Source organism: Salvelinus sp. IW2-2015, linkage group LG17 (genome assembly GCF_002910315.2).
Source record: "Salvelinus sp. IW2-2015 linkage group LG17, ASM291031v2, whole genome shotgun sequence".
Lineage (NCBI taxonomy): Eukaryota > Metazoa > Chordata > Actinopteri > Salmoniformes > Salmonidae > Salvelinus > Salvelinus sp. IW2-2015.
The window spans coordinates 23,754,754-23,764,384 of NC_036857.1; the positions used below are offsets into that span (position 1 = coordinate 23,754,754).

A 9,631-nucleotide genomic window follows, 5' to 3' on the forward strand; every position below is an offset into this window, starting at 1 on the left:
CCGGCTACACAGCATTACGTTGTCATACAGAGGTGACAGATGACTGTCTCTCCTCTCCTCCTACCTTTAAAGAGAAACCAACTGGCCTCCACTGGGCCCGAGGAGGGACTGAGGCAGGTCACACAAGGAAGGAGACTGGCTCTGTATATGGCAAGGCTGGAATACCCTGGTAGCTAGCTTCTGGCTACTCTATCTAGACGACCTGCCATCACCAACAGCCCCTGTAGTCTCCTCTAGTCACATGATCAGGAAAGCAAAGGAATGGGCATCCCTGATTTGGTTGATTCCTGCACATGCCCAGTGTACGTTGCTAGGCTGCTGATTGGTGCTGATGTATTTTAGAGTGTCTTCCAGTTGTGCTTTGGTCTCGGTGCAGGCTTTGATTTGTCGCCTCCGTAGGGTCCTTCCCTTCACTCAGTCATGAGTGAAGAAGAGTAGTGATGTGTCCATTGTTGTTGATGTCACTCGTATTTTGGCAGTGGGCGCCTGTCTCTCTCTCTCTCTCTAGGTGCTAGTGGGGGCGTAGAGAATGTGGATGAGGACGTCACACCGCCATTGACTTGTTGCCGTGCTTGTTGCCGTGCATGTTCAACGGCGCTGCTTCTCTGCTCCACAGTCACACTTCACAGAGTAACAGGATTAGGATTCAGCCCAAGTCAGACACGCTCTATACTACACACCCCCAGCTCTTCCTCTCTTTCCGTCTTTCTTTCTTCCTTTCTCTCGCTCTCTCGATCTTTCTCCATCTCTGTCGCTCTGTCCTTCCCTACCCGCTCTCTTTCTATTTCTCCTGTAACACTCAGCAAATACTGCCATCCGGCCTTACCCTGGCCTACTTCGTTGGGACATGGCTGTGGGTTGAGCGTACCGTCATGCCAAGGTTCTGACTGTGTCTCTAAAGTGTGATAATCTGTCTTGTGACTTCTCTATGTGACACCCTGTCTTTTCACACGCGGAAGGAGAACATTTCTTAGTACAGGGTAGTCCAGCGACTCATATCAGTACTTCGTAATGATACAGCATCTCCTATCGCCGCTACCACAGAATATAGCCTGAGGAAACCTGTGACGGTCGTCATCAGACCGGACCGTTACCGCAACATCCCTCGACTGATAGTGAATAACATTGTACATTGTATACAGCCAGTCACTTGACAATGACTCATAGCCTTGAAGAGCGTGTAACACTGACACCCCTACCCTTATTCCACTGTGTCCACTGCCCACATGATGCCGTGATCACAGCTCCTCAGCATCATGGGTTGCCTCTGATAGAGACGACATCCTGTTCCATCGTCGAGGCGTTGGAAGCGAAACACATGATTTAGGTAGATGATAAACAAAAGGGAGGGGGGGTGATAGCAAATTGAAGAGTGGAGAGGGGACAGATTTGGCTCCAGTTGTTGCTTCCTACTCGGAATAACAATGAGACTGTGTGTGTGTGTGTGTCTGGCGCAGGGATGAAGAGGCTGGCAGAGAGGGAGAGAGAAAGAGGGTGTGTGTGTGTGTTGGGCTCATGGTGGTAATGTTTGCAGAGAGCAGAGGGAGCCCACTCCAGGATCTGGCCTCTCAGACAGATCTCCATCACACCCCTCTGTGTGTGTTGTGTCAGGGGTGAGAAGGATGTGGGAGGTGTGGAGCGCTTATACACACACACACACACACACACACCTTCTCTGGTCTTATTTGCATTGATTCTCTGATACTGTTCTGGCTCTGGCTTTCACACACACACTCACGCAAATGCTATAATTACACACACTTGTGAACACTGCTCTCTACATTCAATATTCAAATGAATGTCTTCGAAATGCTTTGTGCCTCTACATCCAGCCTCTCTCTCACTATACAGTATAGATTACATCTAGTGCATATGCATAGACCCTGTTCATTTACTCTGTTAAGGAGTATTCAGAAGACATTGTCTAGCACTTACAAAGGACTCTCCATCTCTCTCACTCGCTCGCTCGCACGCACGCACGCACACACACACACACACACCCTCGCTCACGCACATTTCTCAAATGTCTCTTTTTTATTCGATCAATTGAAATCGTAGTGCCATCTCAAACTAGCTTTTGTTTTTCCAGCTTTAATGACAATACCATCCACCATAGTAATGATCCAGTCAGATTGGTCCAATGTGAGGCAGTGTGCTGGAACTGATGAAAGAGCTGGCTGAATGGCTGCCTTTCTTCAGGAGTGATGTGTGTGTGTGTGTGTGTGTGTGTGTGTGTGTGTGTGTGTGTGTGTGTGTGTGTGTGTGTGTGTGTGTGTGTGTGTGTGTGTGTGTGTGTGTGTGTGTGTGTGTGTGTGTGTGTGTGTGTGGTGTGTGAGTGTGAGTGTGTGTGTGTGTGTGAGCGTGCCTTGCCTGTGTGCGTGCAGCGTGCTGGATCATCACTGACAGGACAGACTGGAGACACTCACCACTGTTATTTGATTTGATTCATACATCACGGTGCTCCCTCCGTCTGCCCGGCCGACACCTACTTTTGTCTAGGGAAATATTTATGCCTTTTTTCTCCAGATTCATCCAGCTTTGTCTTCACTTGAATGACTCTTTCAAAGTTACACCAATAAAGAATTGTGTCACATGGGCTAGAGATGAGATCCCTGACTCGTTCAGACAAAGTGACCCTGTATGTCTCCAGTCAGGCCGTCGTCATGCAGATCCTTTGAGGAACGCGTGTGTGTGTGTCTCAGATCACATGTTAGGGGGCTGTCTCTTATACACATCTAGATGTGTATAAGAGACAGGTGTGTGTGTGAGTGTGTGTGTGTGTGTGAGCGTGCCTTGCCTGTGTGCGTGCAGCGTGCTGGATCATCACTGACAGGACAGACTGGAGACACTCACCACTGTTATTTGATTTGATTCATACATCACGGTGCTCCCTCCGTCTGCCCGGCCGACACCTACTTTTGTCTAGGGAAATATTTATGCCTTTTTTCTCCAGATTCATCCAGCTTTGTCTTCACTTGAATGACTCTTTCAAAGTTACACCAATAAAGAATTGTGTCACATGGGCTAGAGATGAGATCCCTGACTCGTTCAGACAAAGTGACCCTGTATGTCTCCAGTCAGGCCGTCGTCATGCAGATCCTTTGAGGAACGCGTGTGTGTGTGTCTCAGATCACATGTTAGGGGGAGTAGCAGTGCAGTCAGTAAGTCTGTGGTGTGGTGCTAGTTATTTATAGGGTTATAATACAGTGATGGGTTGCGTGTCCCGAATGGCACCCTATTCTGTACATACTTGCCCTGGTCAAAAGTAGTGCACTGTATAGGGAACAGTGTGTCCTTTAGGACTTAACCATGGTGATGTGGAGGAGAGCTGAAGGCCAATGCAGCGATGGAAGGAAAAGGTCAGAGTTGTTTTAGCATATTCAGCTGAACAGCCTTCCCTATGGAAGTGTGCGTGTGTGTGTAAGAGAGGTTGATGAGTTTGTGTTGAAATCATGTGAAATGTCTCAAGATGAAATGCCTCACGTTTCTCTGTGTTTTATATTTGATCAACAGCACTGCCTTTTCAAACAGAATAACACAGTTGACACGTGTGCACCACTATCAAACACTGCATCATCTGAAGGCTAGAGCCAAGCTAGAGCCCAATACAAAGAGGCTTGTAACAGCTCTGGGAGCAATAGAGGCTCCTGAAACAGGTATGGAAAGCAGTTAGACCTAGAGATAGAATAATCCCTTTGTTAGACTGATGACGAATTCGTCCATTCTAGAGCATTGGGGATCTATGAGATAAGCCTCTCTGTGATTTTATCTCTATGCTGAAAAACACCTGGCGCTGGCTCCACATGTAAATCCAGGAGTGTGTTAGTTCTGCCAGTCCCACCCTGCCTCACCTAGCCACTAGTTACTGGCTGGCTACTGTTTGTCTTCTCCTCATGGGAGAACGTGCTCTGCCTCAGAATAAGACTAGCTCTGTTTGCATAGCCACCAGGTGGGGAAACAAAAGTGAGGTGCGCGCGCACACACACACACACACACACACACACACACACACACACACACACACACACACACACACACACACACACACACACACACACAGCACAACCACACCACTAACACCCAAAAATCATCACACACACACACACACTGCCGTCGCACACTGAGCTGCACAGGGCGCTTACAGGGTATTTGTTCTCTTTGTTGTGGTTTTTCATGTGATCAGTGGAGAGAGAGGACATCACCTGGCCATCAGAATTCTCTTTTATAGGTGGATATTTATTTTTTGATTAGCCCTTTCATGGTCATTGTGATGGCCCAATATCATCATCACACACTGTTGAGTCACTGGACGGATTATTATCGTGTGGCGGACTGCCGCTGTGGGGGGTGTTAGTGTGTGTGTTGCACGTGCGCGTGCGTGTGGTTGGTGTGAGTGAGTTGGTGTGTGTGTGTGTGCCTAGTCGTGTGTGGTGTGGTGTGTGCGTTTTGCTGTGTCAACCGGCTGGTGTGTTCAGAATAAATGATTCATGTGGATAATCCAAATCTCACATGGAGGGCTTTCAAGTGATACTGTGGAGAAAACCATTAATATTACCCTGGCTGCTTCTCCAACACCCATTAGAGCCAACATCAGTCAGATGCCGCCAAGCACATGTGGAGGAGAGGACTAGGCTGTTGTTATACACAGTGTTCTGATAACAACACCACCCACACACACACACACACACACACACACACACACACACACACACACACACACACACACACACACACACACACACACACACACACAAACAGTCGAGGAACTAGTCTGTTGTTTTAATGGTATAGTATTCCGTCACAAACGTAGGCTGGAGAATAATTCATGGTCTGTATTCACAAAGCATCTAGTGCTGATCAGCTCCTGCTATGAGACGATTTATGGATACGGGCCCAGGTGTTGATTTTATGATGTTTTAGGACGTTTGCCAAAGGTACACTTAACACTCACGCTCGTTCCAGTGAAATAGCAGCTTTCTTTTGTCCACCTCTGTATTAAGAGGACTGTGAGAGTCCCAGTGGTGTGACTAACCCACAGAGACCTAGCTGGCCTGTATAACACACTATCCTTTAACAGGCTAGACCCTGCCTATCCTCTCCCTCCTCTTTACAGCCACATACAGACGTGCTGCTGTCTGTTACTCTCRAACAGTCTCTTTAGCAGGGAATGCCCCCCCCCATCATACCATGTAACATCGGCAACATTACAGCTCAGAGATCATTTGCAAAGAAAATACTCCCTCATTTTTTTTCAAGCTTGGCAATTTCTCCCAAGTGCTCAGCTGTGAAATTTGAAATCCATGCATGATKTCCTTTTTATATTTATTTATTTTTGTACGATTTTGGGCTCAATGCCCCCCCCAATCCACCCTCTATCCCCTATCCCCTATCCCCAAACCCCCACTCTTCTTTACCTTTGTTTAAGCAGCGTAAAGACATTCGGAGGAAATGGGTTCAGTGGTTATCAAGACGGGAGAAATTGGAAATAGGATTTATTCACACCTTCTGCTGCCAGGCTTAGATAGGGTGACACACCACTGGATCATTAGAATGCCAGACCTTGGTGCATATGACAGTGTGATTTCATGTGTTAATGGGCAAACACCGTCTGCAGAAGGGCTGATATTAGGCTGGTGTGATCCTGCAGAGGCAGGGCTGATGTTGCAGAGCAGAGCCCAATCTAGTCGTCCGTAAAGCAGCACTGTTCCTGGAGAGTCTTTTGTTTCCCAGGTTTACACCATATAGACAACATGCAGATTGGATTGGCTCACAGCCATTAGAGAGGGAGGGAGGTGTGCACTTCAAGTGTGTGTGTGTGTGTGTGTGTGTGTGTGGTGGTGTGCGTGCGTGCTGCGGGTCGTGCGTGCGTGCGTGCGTGCGTGCGTGCGTGCGTGCGTGCGTGGCGTGGCGCAGTGACTTCAGGAACAAAATGGAACAGGAGGATGTGATTAATGAGAACAAAGCAGCATTAATATTCTCTTAAGAGCTCTCTCTACCCTCTCTCACCACTCTCTCGCTCCTCTCTTTCGCTCTCTCTCTCTCGTTCTCTCCTCTCTCCCTTGCTCTCTCTCTATCTCCACCTCTCCTCTCTCTCCTCCCTCCTTCCTCCTCCCTCCTCTACTAGACTTGGCCTTTAAAACGAGCCACTCTATTTTAAACTCTTCTTCAGACAGCAGCTCCAGGAAGAGGAGCTGAGGTCTGGAATGTTAGCTCAGTGTGATTCCTGCATTCTGGAGCATTCAAGAACAGGAACAATAACCTGCACATACAGTAGGGCGATAGGGGAAGTCTGGGAAGTGATGTCAAGATGGCAGCTGGACAAAAGACTGGTGGTTAATGGTCTCTCTGTCTTTCCTTCTCCCTCTATCCCTCCATTCACGTTCTCCTTTAGCTCTACTGGCCCTCTCCTTCCTCTCTCTCACACTCACTTTCTCTGAGGTTGTAGTCAAGTGCCCCTTCCACACTCTCCTCCAACCCGGTCTTGTCCATCTCCGTCCCGTGACCCTGCTCTGACCTGAAGGCAGCCGTGTTAGAAGGCAGCTGTTTTAGCCGCAGAAAGGGAACAAGTAGAGGGTTTTGACCATTGACCCTGATCTCTCGTGGCTCTCACACATCACTGTCACCCTGCCGGCCCCGTACAAAAACTGCCATTAAATAGGCTCTCACCACAAGAATAGAGGGGTTGAACAATCAGACGGCTGCTTTCAGGACAGAATCAAAAGACCCTAGAATGGAATGGAATGTGTTGAAATCATCAAGCCTCTTTTCAGACTGTTCCAGTGACCTAGCCTCATAAGGCTCATACAGTGCATTTGGAAAGTATTCAGACCCCTTGACTTTTTCCACATTTTGTTACGTTACTGCCTTATTCTAAAATTGATTACATAAAAATTGTTASTCATCAATCTACACACAATACCCCATAATGACAAAGTAAAAACTGTAGTTTTTTTATTCTATGTATAAAAAAAWTTAAAAAATGAAATATTCTATTTACATAAGTATTCAGACCCTTTACTCAGTACTTTGTTGAAGCACCTTTGGCAGCGATTACAGCCTTGAGTCTTCTTGCAAGTTTAAAAAAAATAAGTTAGATACCTTATTTACATAAGTATTCACACCCTTTGCTATGATACTCGAACTTGAGATCAGGTGTATCCTGTTTCCATTGATCATCCTTGAGGTGTTTCTACAACTTGATTGGAGTCCATCTGTGGTAAATTCAATTGATTGGACATGATTTGGAAAGGCACACACCTGTCTATATAAGGTCCCACAGTTGACAGTGCATGTCAGAGGAAAAACCAAGCCATKAGGTTGAAGGAATCTTCCGTTGAGCTCCGAGACAGGATTGTGTTGAGGCACAGCTCTGGGGAAGGGTTCCAAAAAATGTCTGCAGCATTGAAGGTCCCCAAGAACACAGTGGCCTCCATCATTCTTAAATGGAAGAAGTTTGTAACCACCAAGAATCTTCCTAGAACTGGCCGCACGGACAAACTGAGCAATCGGGGGAGAAGGGCCTTTGTTAGGGAGGTGACCGATAACCTGATGGTCGCTCTGACAGAGCTCCAGAGTTCCTATGTGGAGATGGGAGAACCTTCCAGAAGGACAACCATCTCTGCAGCACTCCAACAATCAGGCCTTTATGGTAGAGTGGCCAGATGGAAGCCATTGCTCAGTAAAAGGCACAGGCCAGCGTGCTTGGAGTTTGCCAAAAGGCACTTAAAGGACTCTCAGACCATGAGAAACAAGATGAAACATAGATTGAAATCTTTGGCCTGAATGCCAAGTGTCATGTCTGGAGGAAACCTGGCACCATCCCTACGGTGAAACATGGTGGTGGCAGCATCATGCTGTGAGGATGTTTTTCAGAGGCAGGGACTGGGAGACTAGTCAGTATCGAGGGAAAGATGAACGGAGCAAAGTACAGAGAGATTCTTGATGAAAACCTGCTCCAGTGTGCTCAGGACCTCAGACTGGGGCGAAGGTTGCTCTTCCAACAGGAAGACAACGCAGGAGTCTCTGAATGTCCTTGAGTGGCCCAGCCAGAGCCCAGACTTGAACCCTAATCAAACATTTCTTGAGAGACCTGAAAATATCTGTGCAGTTACGCTCCCCATCCAACCTGACAGAGCTTGAGAGGATCTGCAGAGAAGAATTAGAGAAACTCCCCAAATATAGATGTGCCAAGCATGTAGCATCATACCAAAGAAGAAGGCTGTAGTCGCTGCCAAAGGTTCTTCAACAAAGTACTGAGTAAAGGGTCTGAATATTTATGTAAATGTGATATTTAATTTTTTWWAATGTTTTTGCTTTATGGGGTATTGTGTATAGATTGATGAGGCAGGAAAACGATGTAATGATTTTTAGAATAAGGCTGTAATGTAACAAAATGTGGAAAAAATACTTTCCGAATGCACTGTATATAATATATGTGTCCAAAAAAAAGGCTCACATTTGGACACATATATGTGTGCATCAGTCATTCCCCGTTAATGTCTTTTGAATAGGAGCTGCATCCTATCCCTGTAGTGGTTCATGAATGAATTCTTAATCCCTCAATTGTGTCCATACATGGTTGAGTTTTCTAGCCATGATGATTTGAGTACCAGGAATCATACAGCCATATTAGAGTTTGCATTGGTTTTAAATGGGCTTTCCACTACATGACACATTTGACAATGTAACGCCATGTATGATGCCATGCGACCATGAAATACATGCGGCTGTGTTTTTATGGAAGAAGGGGTAAGGACAAAGAGCTCTATGTGTGGGGGTTGAGCCATGATGGTTCACGCAACACGTTCACGTATGGGAAGTACAAGAGTGAGGGGAGGTGAGGGGAGTAGTCACCCCAACTAGTACTCCTCTGTTTACAACATATGGGCCTGGGACACACTACACAACACTACAACACTACACTACACCCTACACTACACCAGTACACTGTACTACACAAAACTAGACAACACTACACTGGACTACACTAGACTACACAACACTAGACTAGACTACACTGCACTAGACTACACTACACTACAATATACTAGACTAAACTACACTAGACTACACTAGACTACACTACACTAGACTACACTACGCTGCACTACACCACACTACACTAGATTACACTAGACTACACACCACTAGACTACACTAGACTAGACTACATGACACTAGACTACATGACACTAGACTACACAACACTAGACAACACGACACTAGACTACACGACACTACACTACACTATACTACACTATACTACATTACTCTACTCTACACTATACTACATTATAGCAGTTAAGCCAGCCAGCCAGTCAGTTGTTCCTACAACAGTCCCTAATAAAGTGGCATCATCCTTCATCTGAGATGTTAGCTATGTTAGGGCTGTACTGGGGTCAGGTTGGCTGCCGCAGGGGTGAGGGCCGACCGGCTGACAACTTCAGTTGATATTGACACCTGGACAAACCAGGATAAATGCCCGTCAATACAGCCATCCCACCTTATTGATGAAGCCATTTAGCATCTCATTCGATATAAATCATTTTCAATCCCCCCGGCTAACTGCTCACTGCAACCTGCAGCTGTGTGTGTGTGTGTGTGTGTGTGTGTGTGTGTGTGTGTGTGTGTG

At 46.6% G+C, this 9,631-nt stretch overlaps 1 pseudogene; it reads left to right on the forward strand.

Annotated features, from left to right (window-relative positions):
- LOC111976302 (plexin-A2-like) overlaps window positions 1-9,631 on the forward strand; it is a 271,282-nt pseudogene that overhangs the window by 147,418 nt on the left and 114,233 nt on the right.